Here is a 16,143-nt window from a genome sequence, read left to right as displayed (position 1 = left end):
AATTATTTATTCATGTTTTTTTTGGGGGGGGGGGGCAAATATATATATATATATATAGAGAGAGAGAGGGTGCAGATGTTCGAAACCCGTCGTGCGAACTTCAACAAAGCCAGATGTGAGGCTTCCAACAACGTCCCTCTTTCCCTCCCTGCTGTTTTAACCCAGAAACGGTTGCTCACCTCCCGCCGACGTCTCTCTCTGCCGTGTTTTTGTCCCTAGTCGACACCCCGTCTGTCCATGTTTCAAGAGGCAAACTTCACGCGGAGCCATTCGACCGTCGCCGCTCCGGTTTCTTCATCCGCGCAGCGTTCAAGTCTTCCTTTCAATTGGGTCGCTTTTCTCTCTCCTTTTTTTTTTTTTTTTTTTTTAGCAGCTCTGCCTCTCTTTTCTTCTCGTCGTCTTCGTCTCGCTCTCTCTCTCTCTTTCCGGTCGGTGCGGGCTCCTCCTGCTGCCCGGCCAACGCACACACACGCGCACACGCGCACACGCGCACACGCAGACACACAGAAACAGCTCCCCCGGCGAGCCGACTGTGACTCTCCGCCTCCCAAACACTCTTGTACGGTTCCGCCGCATGCAAAACACACGCCGGCCGCAGGGCATACTGGGAGTTGTAGGCTTCTCAGCCTGTCTCGCGCTGACTCTGTCATAGCGTTGTTTTTACTGCATAAAATTGTGGTTAAACAATATTTAGTTGTCTCAAACGTATTTTTTTTTTATATTAGGTGAAAGTGAAAGAGTCAACCATGCACAGATATTGTCAAATATACTCCCAAATGTAGTTTTGGATGACTTTCGTCGTTTTCAAGCTAGCTAAGATTGCTAAATTAGCAAAACTGCTAGCTAGGCAGCTAGCAATAAAATGTACTTCAAAATGGCAGACATGAATGGAAAAGTTACAGGGGGAGGGGGGTGGTCATGGCTACATGATATGAACTTTCCATCCATCCATCCATCCATCCATTTTCTGTACCGCTGAACAGTCCAGCCCTGTCTCCTATTGAAAATGTGTGGTCCATTACAAAGCGCAAAATACAACAACGGAGACCCCAGACTGTTGAGCAACTAAAGTTTTACATCAAACAAGAATGGGAAATAATTCAACCGACAAAGCTTCAAGAATTAATGTCCTCAGTTCCCAAACGTCTATTGAGTCTTTTCATTTTTACAGAAGGTGAAGAATGGTGAGGTTACACACTGACGAGAAGGCCAGGCTGCCAGTCTCCGCTCTAATCCACATCCACATCAAACTTTCTCATCCATGTCTTTATGAACCTTGATTTGTGCACTGATGCACAGTCATGTTGGAACAGGAAAGGGCCATCTCCAAACTGGTCCCACAACATTATAAATGTCCAAAATATGAGCCTCTGAGATCCAATGAAAGGTACTCTGAATGCTTCAGCATACCAAGAGATTTTGGACAGTCACCGTTTGGGGATTGCCTCTTCCTGTTCCAACATATCTGTGTAGCAGTGCACGAAGGAAGTTCAATAAAGACGGACAAAACCCCGAACATAGGCCTATCGCTTAACAAACAGTTAATAAATGAGTCTGAATAAATAAAATATCTTTTTAAGCAACTACTCATGCTGCATGGAACAAGGACAGCAGAGACGCAGGGAAGCATTGAAAATACGTGTTATTATTTTTTTCAATCAATTGTGCTCTCCTGTGGTGCTCATATAAATACATTCCCTCATCCTCCAGCAGTCGGGGGTTGCATTTTAACTCGCGCTTTCTCGCCAATTCGTAGCGCGCTCAGCAAATCGCGGCTTTTCTGCGAGCTGCCCCGCCGCTCGTCTGTCAGCACGAGCCGAATTACGAGCTCATTCCTTCTCGTGGGAACACCACAGAGACGCATATTGCTGATTATTCTGACTTTTCACACTGTGCGCCGTATGTGTATACAATCTGGACGATTCACATAATCACGGCGAATTTGTCTTTGTCGTGGTGGCTGCAGTACTTGGTCCAGCACAAAAGTATAGTAGGCACTAAAGTGCATTGAGCACCTTCTGTGAACAAAGCACATTCATTCAAATCTTTCGTGAAAGTATTTTTTTGTGTTTTAGGATTGTATATTTACAATTTAAACGATTAATTCGAAACAATTTTCGGGTGGGCGTCATTAATCGCGTGTCTTCACTATTTGCGGCAGGAATCCTTCCTTATCCCCTATTTATTGTAATTTAATACAAATGTATATCCTGAATATACAGTATTGCAGTTGTTCACAAGGCTTTAGGTCATATTTCTATTGATAAACCCACTATATGATTGACTATTCTGGTGAGAAAGGTGTGTGTGCAAACATAGCGCATGATGAACTAGGAGGGGTTGCGTACCAGAGGAATCAAAGCGTCCCATAGTAGAAAGACTACTATATTTAGAAAATTCCGCCAGCCACAATGATAATGGAGTAATAATAAACAATAAGGACACCGGCTTATAAAGCGTGCTGGGCACACCAATGGAGGCTGAGGGTAAATGGTAATCACTAAACTCCACCGCAGGCGCTGGTTTTTTCGTAATCATGAGATGCCGCTGGTTGCGCCTCAAGAATCTGTGAGTGTGTCAACTTTTTCGCAAAAATAAAAAAACAATCTTTTTGAGTGGCGCTAAGGTGCTTGGAAACCTGGCAGCTACAGTGCCCGATAAGCTTCACGACTGAGGTCTACACTTTCCGATAAAACTTTAGTTATGGTGGCCCTTATGATGATGGGATGTATAACGACAAGAACTGAACGCTGCCCTATGTAGTGAAAATCTGCTCGTAATTGACACCCCAAGTTCTGACGTACAGTATATAAAAAACACATATGACATATAAAGACACATTTATATTGTGATTTTTCTTTTTATAAAGTTACAGCAGTACCTCGACTTACGACTGATCCGAATTGCGAGTTTTTCGTGATAATGCATGTTAGAGGAGATGCGCCATCTCTGTCAAGCCATGAAGGCCGCACGTGGCTTAAAAAGTATGGGAAAGACTGCTCTAGGACATTTACTGTATTTCTTCTTAAGTCACCGACGAGTCGTGACACGAGCTGAGGCTATTTGGTTTCCTCGCTTGCTTACCAAACTGCCTTGCCGAAAGCAGAAAATCCTGCAATTTTCTTCTGTTTTGTTCCTTGTGTCATATCTGACAAGCTCCTCGGTATCCTCCGGACAAATGGGAAGCTTTTACTAATTCAGATGAAAATGAGTACCTTCGCCGATTTTGAAAGCGGAACGTGACACCAGAAAAAAACATGAGATCCTTTCAATGAAGTTCGGACACTTTTACGACTCTTTGACAAATGGCACTGCCACAGAGATCGTCTTCCCTTTCGTCAAACTCATACGCCCTCTTAGTTTACTTGACAGATTTTTCTCACGCGCCTAATTGATGAATGCAACAACACGAATCAAAGGTGTTCACATCCTGAGTGTTTGTCATCAATTGTGTAACTTCTTTGTGTAATGTCGTGTTGTGTCGGACACGCGAAGGTTTAGTGACACTCGATGGGTTTACACAGCAGGGGCTCTATTTTCGTATTGCACATCTTGATTTTTGTGCAAGCGCAAGGCTCGCTGGTGTTTTCCAATTCCATCTGTCTAGCGCACGTGACAATTTGGTGACTGAAAGTCGGTCTGAACCTACGCCTACTCAGGCCACATTTAATGTTCTGTGCAACTCCAAGGCACCATATCTACTTTATATGTTATACATAACTCTAATATACCATATGTAAATCATATTTACATTTCTACACAACTCTATTGCACCATATCTACATCATATGTTCTATGCGACTCTAATATACCGTATTTACTTGACATCCAATTTTGGGTTCAATACAACGCTAATGTACCATATTTTCCATCACGTTTAATGTTCTTTATATTTCTAAGGCACCATAGCTACAGCATATGTTCTGTATAACTCTATTACAGTATACCGTATTTTCATCTCATTTAATATTACAACAATAATGCACTACATATACATCACACGTATGTTCTGTACAACTCTAATGTACCATGATGACATCATAATTAATGGTCTGTGTACTGCTCATGTACCAAATGTACATAAAGTACCATATGGACATATTTAATGTTCTTAGCATCAACTATGGCTCGATTACATAATACCTATTTACAGAACATTATACATCTAATGTGCAATATTTTCACCATATTTATTACTCTAATGCACCATATTAATATATTTAATTTCAGTAAAACTGTAATGCGCCCTATTTACTTTACACGAAATATTCTATATAAATAATGTAACATGTTTGCTGTATATATATATATATATATATATATATATATATATATATATATATATATATATATATATATATAAATATACTGGTAATATTCTATACAACTGTAACGTACCGTATCATCTCATTTTATGGTCAAAACGGTTCAAATATATAATTAATATTTTACACGATTTTCCATTGTTGTTGTCATGCCTTTTCCCTATGTGACTTTCTTCATGCTTTTGATTGGTTAAAACAACATACAACCTGTGAATGTGTTTTCATGTGGACTATGGATGTAGTTTTTATTTTCATTTTTATTTTTTATTTTGGGGGGGGGGATCTCAGGTTGGGAAGATAAATACTGGTGTAGGTGTGCACTTCCAGTTCATACTGCTCCAGGGAATATCACACTGATAATTTTGGAGGATGAACGACAAGGTTAGCATGCAAACATGTATCTGCAGATTTAACACAGAAGGCAGATCGGTTTCAAGTACTTAGCCTTAACAAGTTGTGAACTTGTGACAATGTAGTCAGGAAATGTTGTTTGTTGCTCAGCTGCAGGCTTGTCGAAAGCCAGCAGACTGGAACTAACAACAACGCTGAAATATTTATGTCCCATGAGGACGTGTTTTTGTGTGTGTACGTGTTTTATGTGTGTGTGTTTGTGTGCGCGGAGGTGACAAAATGATCACACTGTACTTAAGTAGGTGTAAAGCTAATGGCCTAAAAACTACTCTCGTAGAAGCAGTGAATCAACCCCTTCATAAAAAGGTATAGACTCAGAAATGTACCAGAGTAAAAATTACAAATGTATTTTTACTGTCAATTCTATACAATATCTGTTTTTGATAATGTCACAAAATGGGATTAAATGCAGATTAAGCCCAAAATTGTAATTGTGGAAATAGCCATCATTTTTATCAGAAAAAGTAAAGATTTTACAAGAAAAAACATATTCACATTACATTAAAATTTGTACAAAAATATAATAATCATTTTAAAATAATAAAATGGAAAAATATTGTCAGAACATTTGCATTTGAAAGTTCGTATTTTCCTTAAAATCAAATGAGGATTTTATGAGAATAAAAAAAAAAATCTGAAAATGTGATTATTATTAGTATTTTATATATATATATATATATATATATATATATATATATATATATATATATATATATATATATATATTTAAATTTCCAATCCTAAAGCTTTTACTTTGTTTTTCTTTCTTTTTTTACACAGGATTTGACGCAAATAAAATCATAAAGTTACACTGGAAAATAATTAGCAAAATGAAGTCTGAATTTTCAGCAAATACAATAATGATTTTACCAGCATGAAATTGGAAAATATTTTCTGAAAATATTACAAGTTAAAAGCCAAATATTCTGAATATTAGGAAGGGGAAAAGTGTTTTTATGTCCAAAAATGAAGTTTCCAAGAATAATTATGTATATGTTATATTTTTTTGGAGAAAAAAAAAAAAATTTCCCCCTGAAAAAAAAATTTCAACTTGACTGCCATCACTTGTTTTTCTCAAATATCCTAACTTTTATTGTAATAATCCAACTTTCTCTTGAGTGTGGCCGTAAATCTCATAAAGTTGTTGAAAGATTTCCAAACCAAAAAATGTCATTCACTGAATTTTCATTTTTCGCATTTGCAGGCCTGCAATCAACATTGCTCCCTGTTGTCTGTCGGCCGAGCTCCCTTCTGTGCTTTTATGGCCAAGAAGCTTGTTTAAGAACACAACAACTCAGCTGAGGACACACTTTGTGTTTGCAAAGGCCATAAAGTCAATGAGGGCCATGTTCATCCTCCCTGCAGCCCCCACTTGCTCTTGGTGGGGCCTCCCTTCTGCATTATTTATGCAGCCCTTCTTGGGGAACTCTTTTTAGTCAACATGGAATCCCCGGATAACTGAAAACATCAAGTGATCAAGAAATACAAAAAGGCATCCAAAATATAAATGCAGATGTCCTCAACATATTGTCACAACAACAACAAATACTATATACTGTACTGACATCCAAAGTTTAGAGTTGTAATGCATTAAAAATGGCCATTAAATGAATCAGAATCAGAATCATCTTTATTTAAAACACACAAGGAATTTGTCTCCGGTAGTTGCAGCCACTCTAGTACGACACCAGACAGCAATTTGACAGAAAATACTACTAATACTCTAAATGAATCCCCCCATCCATCCCTTTTCTACCGCTTATCGGAGGTCGGGTCGCAGGGGCAGTAGCTCTAGCAGGGACGCCCAGACTTCCCTCTCCGCAGCCACTCCATCCAGCTCCTCCGGGGGGATCCCTTGGCATTCCCAGGCCAGCCGAAGGATCGGTGACAAAGGGCAGCCATGGCGGAGTCCAACCCTCACCGGAAACGAGTCTGATTTACTGCAGGATATGCGGACCAAATTCTGACTCCAGTCGTACAGGGACCGAACAGCTCATGTCAGGGGGTTCGGTACCCTATACTCCTGAAGCACCCCCCACCAACCCCCCGAGGGACACGGTCGAACGCCTTCTCCAAGTCCACAAAACACATGTAGACTGGTTGGGCGAACTCCCATGCACCCTCGAGGACCCTGCCGAGGGTGTAGAGGTGGTCCACTGTTCCACGGCCAGGACGAAAACCACACTGCTCCTCCTGGATCTGAGATTCAACTTCCCGACAGATCCTCCTCTCCAGCACCCCTGATAGAATAGACCTTACCAGGGAGGCTGAGGAGTGTGATCCCCCTGTAGTTCGAACACACCCTCTAGTCCCACTTCTTAAAAATGGGGACCACCACCCCAGTCTGCCAATCCAGAGGCACTGTCCCCAATGTCCATGCAATGTTGCAGAGGCGTGACAACCAGGACCTCCAGCCCCACAACATCCAGAGCCTTTAGGAACTCTGGCCGAATCTCATCCACCCCCGGGGCCTTGCCACCGAGGAGCTTTTTAACCACCTCGGTGACCTCAACCCTAGAGATAGGAGAGCCCGCCTCAGAGAACCAAGACTCTGCTTCCTCATGGGAAGGCGTGTCAGTGGAATTGAGGAGGTCTTCGAAGTATTCTCTCCACCGGCTCACAACGTCCCAAGTTGAGGTCAGCACCGCCCCATCCCCACTATACACAGTGTTGATAGTGCACTGCTTCCCCCTCCTGAGACGCTGGATGGTGGACCAAAATTTCCTCAAAGCCGTCCGGAAGTCTTTTAGTCATGGCTTCACCGAATTATCTCCCATACCTGAGTTTTTGCTTCAGCGACCACCAGACCTACATTCCGCTTGGCCAGCCGGTACCCATCAGCTGCCTCAGGAGTCCCACAGGCCAAAAAGGCCTGATAGGACTCCTTCTTCAGCTTGACGGCATCCCTCACCGTTGGTTTCCACCAACGGGTTCAGGGATTGCCGCCACGACAGGCACCAACCACCTTACGGCCACAGCTACGGTCGGCCGCCTCAGCAATGGAGGTGCGGAACATGGTCCACTCGGACCCGATGTCCCCCGCCTCCCCATGAGCAAAGTTCTGTCAGAGGTGGGAGTTGAAACTCCTTCTGACAGGCGATTCTGCCAGACGTTCCCAGCAGACCCTCACAATACGTTTGGGCCTGCCACGTCGGACCGGCATCTTCCCCCACCATAGGAACCAACTCACCACCAGGTGGTGATCAGTTGACAGCTCCGACCCTCTCTTCACCTGAGTGTCTAAGACATGCCGCCGCAAGTCCGATGACACGACCACAAAGTCGATCATCGAACTGCGACCTAGGGTGTCCTGGTGCCAAGTGCACGTGTAGACACCTTCATGCTTGAACAGGGTGTTTGTTATGGACAATCCGTGATGAGCACAGAAGTCCAATAACAGAACACCGCTCAGGTTCTGATCGGGGGTGGTGGTGGGTGTTTGGGGGGGCGGGGGGGCGTTCCTCCCAATCACCCTCTTCCAGGCCTCACTGTCATTGCCCACGTGAGCATTAAAGTCCCCCCGCAGAACGATGGAGTCCCCAGCGGGAGAACTCTCCAGCAACTCCTCCAAGGACTCCAAAAAGGGTGGGTACTCTGAACTGCTGTTTGGTGCATAGGCACAAACAACAGTCAGGACCCGTCCCTCTACCCGAAGGCGGAGGGAGGCTACCCTCTCGTCCACCGGGGTGAACCCCAACGTACAGGAGCCGAGCCGGGGGGCAATAAGTATACCCACATACCTGCATCCGGACACACATTCACACCTACGGGCAATTTAGAGTCGCCAATTAAGTGAGTGCGAATGATTGTTTGTTTATATGTGCCCTGCGATTGGCTGGCGACCAGTTCAGGGTATACCACGCCTCTCGCCCGAAGATGAATGAATGAATGAAAAAAAAGGTTCAACAGATTTTTGTTTTTTTGTCTTCACTTATGATTTTGTCGAAATGTAGCTATAGAGCCTGTTTTTATTTCTTCTTCATTCTCATTCTCCTTTTAAACAAAGAAGAATATGAATGCAGTGTCCAAATCAAGCCTTTTTGCCAGCACACCCTGGTCAAGGTTTTTTTTTTTGGGGGGGTGCGGTGTCGTTGTTTCTGCTCTGCGTGACCTTGCAACAAATGGTCCAATTATGCGAGGTATAGCAGCGGGCTGCACGCATTCTTTGCTTAACCCCTCACGCTGTCACACAGACACACACACGCACACGCACACGCACACAATTAATCAAGCATGCACTGGCAGGGGGGTCAAAGTTCACCGCACACTGTGCTGGGGCTGTTAATTTTTTTTTTTCCTCCAATTTGGTGGCTTAACGACCGCCATGGGGGTGAAAAGACGGCTAAGCGCTCAGCGCACAGGTGCCGTAAAAATGCATCATAAAGCTTCTTTTTGCGCTACATTCAGTCAGACAAAAGCAACACGGTGTGAAAATTTCTTGCGTCAGCCCGGCCTCAGAAATGTTTGACTAAGCAGAGTTGTTTATGGTTATGCTGTCTTGCATTTACTCCCCTCAACAGTATTTGCCACCTTCCAGATTTACGATTATTTTTGCATATTTGTTCAATAAATTCTCTACCTTAGCTTTTTGGGACAATTAGAAGGTCTGATATGATTGTGACATGTCATCACATTTAGACCCCAAAGCAGACACAGAGCCATAGAAGGAACTACTCAAAAGTCTTTATTCCAAATTAAGTTCAAACAAAAGGGTGTGTATGTGTACTGACTAATAAGAAAGGAGAAGAACAACCAAATACAAGCATGTGACTAAATGAGGAAGGAGGAAAGCAAGGAGAATTGCCAGGAAAACGCCAGATTCGACTGGGGGAAACAGCTTAGACAAAGGAACAAAAAAAAGAACATTCTGGCATTTTTCTGGAATTTAAGATTGGGAGCTGATTACAATAGCTCCCAGCTGCGCGCCTCCTTGCCCGACCTCATCCAGTTTACAGCGCCACCTCAAGGAAACGAGGAAAAACACAGGAAAGAGCCAACTGACGGATAAAAACATAACAACACTTAGAAAGAACATGACAGTCCAATGTTTCTGGAGAACAATTTATTTTCATTTTTTTCAAAAAAAATAAGAATCGGGCCCGACTGTGAATATAAAAAATTCACAGGTGATTGACACTCTGTATAATTGCTATGAAAAGAAAACCCCCAATAAGTCAATAAGTTCCCTTAACACACCCCACACCAAAGGATAGTCGCTCAGGATAATCTTTGATAATCGGGCTTTCGCTGACTTTAATCGAAAGGTGGAACCGCGCTCAAAATTGTCCCCGATTATCGGTATGGGTGTACCCCACTTTATCCGCCTACAGCCAACTTCATAAATATTTTGTGAAGCTCGTACCTCTCTGATAGTGCCAATCAAAAAAGAACATTATTGTAATCATACTGTAACGGAAATGGACATGGAAATAATGACACATGCATGAGGATCTGCTGTGGTGGAAAAGGTTGGATGGTCGACATGGAAGTCATGGAAGAGCTGCCACGAACAAACACCATCTGGTGGTGTGTGTGTGTGTGCGTGCGTGTGCGTGCATGTGTGTGCGTGCGTGTGTGTGTGTGTGTAGGAGGAGGCAGAAGCAGGACATATGGCCTGTGAACCTTCTCGCAGAAGAAGATGGGGGCAGTGTTATGGGGACTGTCAGTGTCAAATGTTGCAGATTCCGAATCATCATCTTTTGCTTCCTTCTTTGACATCTTGTTCATGGGCTTGTTGTTGCCATGACGATGGCCTGGATTGCCCTCTTTGTTGCGTTTTAACAAGCTGCTTTTCCACCGCGCAGTACCTAGTCAGCTGTACTCTTGTTTTTTTTTTCTCATTAAACCTTTATTAAAAGGTACTGGGGCATGTTTTAACTAACATTATGAATTATTTACATTAAGTGCAAACAGAGGTTAACCGCTGTATAATAAGACAAAAATAAAGTAAAACTAGTCACCGAACAGACATGTCATAGTAGAGGGAGCAAGGAGCTGTTTGCAGAGCTTGTGGAGTGTTGTGTAATGTGTAATAAGTGTATTTATTAACGACATCACGTTATTGTTATTTTAAAGTAGTTAGAGGATGCGCTGGGGATACTCTTTCAATCATACATATATGAATTAGTACATAATCTAACTAGTCTAGGGAATATTTCTTTCTTTTATAATAAATAAAAATCACCAAATTTATGAAATATTTGGAAACAATTACAGTTTTTACAATTATTTTGTACAGTTTTGGGGATTTTTATAGCAGTTTCTGTTTCATTTATAGTTAATCTTTTAATTGATTTATTTTTATCACAAGGATGTAGTACATAACAGGTTTTATTTTTCCTTAAATTGTACATATATTTTATTTTTATTATCACAAGAGTGTGGTATATATTCATGCTACAAAGTATTGTGTTATTTTTGCTTAAATATTTTTTAATGACAAGTATGTCGTCTATATTAAAATCCATTATATTTTATTTAAGTTTTTTTTTCACAAGAATGCGGTACATATGGTATTAATACCATAAAAGATAATGTTTTCTTTATATTTAAATTAAATGTAATGTATATCTTTTTTAATTCCAAGGATGTGGTATGTCTTAATAGCGAAAAAGTCAAATGTTTATTTTTTTGTTCAAATCATATTTTAAAAATTCCACTCAATTGTGGTACGTGTTAATAACCCAAAATGATACACTTTGTGGATTCCTGTCTGATTCCAAAAGTGGGCAAAAGGCAATCATGAATATGAGTGGAAATTGTGGAGGCTAAGGAGTCAACAAGTTTGTCATAGAAAGTACAAATAAGGTCAATGCAACAGCCTTAAAGGGGCGGACCCTGGTCACCGAGAAGCCTTCCCCAGGCGCTCACCCTCCCGCAGCCGGGAACTCAAGTGTGTCATTGGCTTGCTGCTGCCAGGATGCAGCAAGCTGTCCGCTCTCCTGCGACAGGTGCAGATTTTCTCAGCGTGCCTGGCGGTGGAGCACTCAAAGCCCCTTTCAGTCCTCGGCTGCTGATGCACCAAACGTGTCCATTTCCAGCAGATGCAACTAATTATGTTTGGGGCCCAGCCTTCCGCGGCAAACAATCGATGAATGTGCCGTGTTGCCGGTGAGACAATAGAACTCGGTTACTGGTGTTTTATCAATATTCCCTTTATACCCTCACAAGTCAGCATCAAGTTGAGATCTGTTTCGTGGTTTGAACCATAATGACAGGCGTTTTCGCGCTCGGTTTGACACACTGCAAAGTCGGCTTGGCTGAAACAATTGGTCAGCTGCGGCCTTACAACCAAATCGCTGGCAATAAATTGGTGCTGAAAATACCATGCATTTCAATGTCAAAAAGAAAAAAATGGATGCTTGATTCGACGTTGAAACCAAAGCCAACACGAGAGCCAAAGGACTCGAAAATTCTTTCAACGTTGACAGATGTCTGGACAAGGCAGACTATTGCCTCTTAGAAACTATCTGTATCTGGAAAAAATTAACTATTGGAGAGAAAATGTTTTGATGGTCAGTGTGAAAGAAGTTATAGATTCAGAATGATAAAACCCCAAAGGCCTCATTTAAAAGTTGAGCAAACTGCAGTCCTGTGTGTACTTTTATGTTTTTGACGCTTTCTTAACTTTGCCAACTTAAAGTGGGGCATCTGGAAGAGACGGCGTTTCGCAAACATCCGTGCATGCCAGTCATAATGTGACTGGTTGGGTTGCTGCAAAAAAAATATTGACAGCTGATACATCTCGACCGTGTGATTGAATGTTTTCTAGGTCACGTTCGCAGTGCAAATTCGTCTTGGCGCTTCGTTTTCGTTTCCTCGCCGCGTTCTTCTAGCTGTCGAGCGGTGTAACAAAACATCATCTATCGCCGAGGAAACTGTTTTATGTTGCTGCCGGTGTGGCGTAGGAAGAGAAGGAAAATCCTAACAAGAAGGGAAAAAAAAATAAAAAATCTGAAAAAGGGCTGACGTGTGGAAATGAATGTTGACGAAATCATACTAACACTTGTTTAGCGCAATGCGATCATTCTAGGTTGTCTGGAGTGCAACTTGTGGTAGAAAGTTCCAAGATGCTGCCATTAACGTCACAAAACATTAAACAAATTTTAATGCAAGTTTTAATGGCACTAGGATACCTCCGGGCAGTAAGGATGATAGCTTGAATGGCGCCCCCAGATGGCGCCCCCCCCTCGAGGTATCTTGCGATGGGGGCACGTTGGGAGTTGGCGGGCTATGCTGACTGAACATTTTGCCGATCCAAACCACCCATTGTATGATCAAAAAACAATGTTCAATATCCTTCAGTTGTCAGGGAGCACTGCATCAAAAACCGACATCAATGTGTAAAGGATATCACCACATGGGCTCAGGAACACTTCAGAAAACCAATGTCAGTCAATACAGTTCGGCGCTACATCCGTAAGTGCAACTTGAAACTCTACTATGCAAAGCAAAAGTCATTTATCAACAACACCCAGAAACGCCGCCGGCCTCTCTGGGCCCGAGCTCATCTAAGATGGACTGATGCAAAGTGGAAAAGTGTTCTGTGGTCCGATGAGTCCACATTTCAAAAAATATTTGGGGAAATTGTGGGCGTCGTGTCCTCTGGGCCAAAGAGGAAAAGAACCATCCGGACTGTTATGGACGCAAAGTTCAAAAGCCAGCATCTGTGATGGTATGGGACTGTGTTAGTGCCAATGGCATGGGTAACTTACACATCTGTGAAGGCACCATTAATGCTGAAAGGTACATATAGGTTTTGGAGAAACATATGCTGCCATCCAAGCAACGTCTTTTTCATGGACGCCCCTGCTTATTTCAGCAAGACAATGCCAAACCACATTCTGCACGTGATACAAACAGCGTGGCTTCGTAGTAAAAGACTACGGGTACTAGACTGGCCTGCCTGCAGTCCAGACCTGTCTCCCATTGAAAATCTGTGGCGCATTATGAAGCATAAAATACGACAACGAAGACCTTGGACTGTTAAACAGCTGTAGCTGTACATCAAGCAAGAATGGGAAAGAATTCCACCGACAAAGCTTCAACAATTAGTGTCCTCAGTTCCCAAACGTTGATTGAATGTTGTTAAAAGAAAAGGTGATGTAACACAGTGGTAAACATGACCCTGTCCCAGCGTTTTTGGAACGTGTTGCAGCCATAAAATTCTAAGTTCATAATGATTTGCTAAAAACAATAAGGTTTATCAGTTTGAACATTAAATATCTTGTCTTTGTAGTGTATTCAATTAAATATAGGTCGAACATGATTTGCAAATCATTGTATTTTGTTTTTATTTATGTTTAACACAACGTCCCAACTTCATTGGAATTGGGGTGGTATATGAATCCAGTGGAGGATAAATTAAGTCTCTGTTGTACAGAAAAGGTCGCAAGACTGATTGGTGGCATAGTCGCCACGTCGAAAGGACATAACTAGAACGTTACATCGTATTTGTACTGACCACATTGCCCAAATTGAGTTATGAGCTTGGTCACAAAACAAATTCAACTGGTAAATCAAGGTACTGGTGCACTTTTATTCAATGGAATCATAGTTCCTCCTTTCCTTGCCACAGTTCCTCTTCAGGAGCAGTTCGGCATCCAGGCGCTAGCCTGCATGGCGGTGCAGGCTAAACGGAAAAATAATGAAGACGCCAGATTCCAGTAACTTGTCATGTGCGTCAGAGGAAAGAGAAACCAGCCTGGAAGACTGTCCCGTTCTCTTAATTTGTGGCGGTGATTGTCAAACCGATACCAGAGGATTCTTCCCGGCTCCCGAGACGGAGAAATTGATCTGAGCGCTGTATATTTTTCGACGCGCTACAATTTGTAGAGACCTGTTATTTCTTCAAACCTGACGTGCGTGGTTTAGGAACCACAAACAGCAGCAAGAAAAAGAGAGTGGAAAACGTGTACGGAGAGGAGATTGGAAGACGATGATATGGGCGACATATTGCAATTATGTCAGCGCGTACGGGCGTTAACGGAATTATCGGGAAACCCAAGTTAAATCACGTTAGTTACAAATGGACTGGAAATCAAATGTATGAAGGCCTCCTCAGTCCTGTGAGAATCACTAATGTCCAATATACAAGGAGGGATTATTTTAATACATCCATCCATGGCAGCACGATGTCCGAGTGCATGTCTTCGTCACAATTCTGAGGTTTGTGGTTTGAATCCAGACTTGGGCCTTCTCGTGTAGGGTTTGCATGTTCCCCCCCCCCCCCCCCCCCCTCTGCTTACAAAGCTTTTGTCAGGGTACTCTCCCTTCCTCCCACTGTCTAAAAACATACATGTTAGGTTCATTGACGATTTGAAATTGTGTGAATGTGTTTTTGTCTATATGTTCCCCCTGATTGGCTGCAAAGAAACTGCAGTAATAGACTTTGTTCCCCCAAAGCAGAGAGAATGCAGCCTGTGAGTTTTGTTGAAGGGTCAATGTTTTGTTTATATGGTCTCTCTATTTAACAGATTTTCACCTAAGTATACAATAAGCTTTATTTAGTCAATTACACGACACATATGTCGACAAAGGACAACGATTTGAACCCTGAACCTCATAACTGTGAGGCACATGTGCCAACCACTAGACTACCGTAATATGAAAACACGTCTTTTCAGCTTGCCAAAGAACCGATCAGTTTCAAAATCCTCAGTTTTGCGGAAGACTTACCGCCTTGGAATGATTTTCTGCAGCTTGAAGTGAAACATGAGCACGCGCGGTGGAAAAGGACTCGAACAAAAGCTCAGAAACGAACACCGATGGAAAATCTGTTAAAACCTGACCGCACGACAAAACGTGATTATGGACGTCCATCATCGTCGCTTTCCCTCGTCGGTGCAGATGCGGCGTCTTCATTCTCTCTCTTCTGCTCTCAGACCGCTGCATGCAGGAATATGAAACTCCGGCAAAACATGCATCCCCCTTGCGTTAACTCTGCTATTACATTTTTCATTTGATTGTTTAATATTCATGGCATAAAAGTGTTTTTCATTTAAATATTTATTGTAATTGACTTTATGAGTGCATTAGCGTATCATTTAGTGATAGACGACAGCGCTATCCAATTCATGTACAAATTAGGGTTACATGCCGGAGCACCCACAGTGGTGTCTTGAGATACGAGTGCTAATTTAATATAGAAATAAAGTGTTGCATATCGATATTCATCAGTTTCCTACTTATTGGGAAAAATCATTAACATGATCAGCGTCTTCGCATGGATTTTCATAATTAATTATTAGTAATATCATAGAATAATAAGATATTATTTCAAGTTAATTTGAGCAAACTAGTTGTTTCAGACGTGTGCATGAAACTGGTAGCACTTCGCATGCATCAGACGACAATCTCAATGACGTTAGCATTTTTTGCGTCCTCTGATCGGTTGGTCAGAGTAAAA

At 42.2% G+C, this 16,143-nt stretch overlaps 1 protein-coding gene across 1 annotated transcript in view; it reads right to left on the bottom strand.

Annotated features, from left to right (window-relative positions):
- The window catches only part of ankrd50 (ankyrin repeat domain 50), a 40,479-nt gene extending 39,976 nt beyond the window's left edge, over positions 1-503 (bottom strand). Inside the window, exon 1 of the mRNA XM_061787361.1 lies at positions 180-503. The gene's annotated coding sequence lies outside the window, so the exon portion shown is untranslated. The remainder of the gene's footprint in view (positions 1-179) is intronic.
- Between the last annotated feature and the right edge of the window lie 15,640 nt (positions 504-16,143).

The sequence above is a fragment of the Phyllopteryx taeniolatus genome, chromosome 10 (assembly GCF_024500385.1).
Source record: "Phyllopteryx taeniolatus isolate TA_2022b chromosome 10, UOR_Ptae_1.2, whole genome shotgun sequence".
Classification (NCBI taxonomy): Eukaryota; Metazoa; Chordata; class Actinopteri; order Syngnathiformes; family Syngnathidae; genus Phyllopteryx; species Phyllopteryx taeniolatus.
This window is presented reverse-complemented; position numbering and strand designations above follow the sequence as displayed.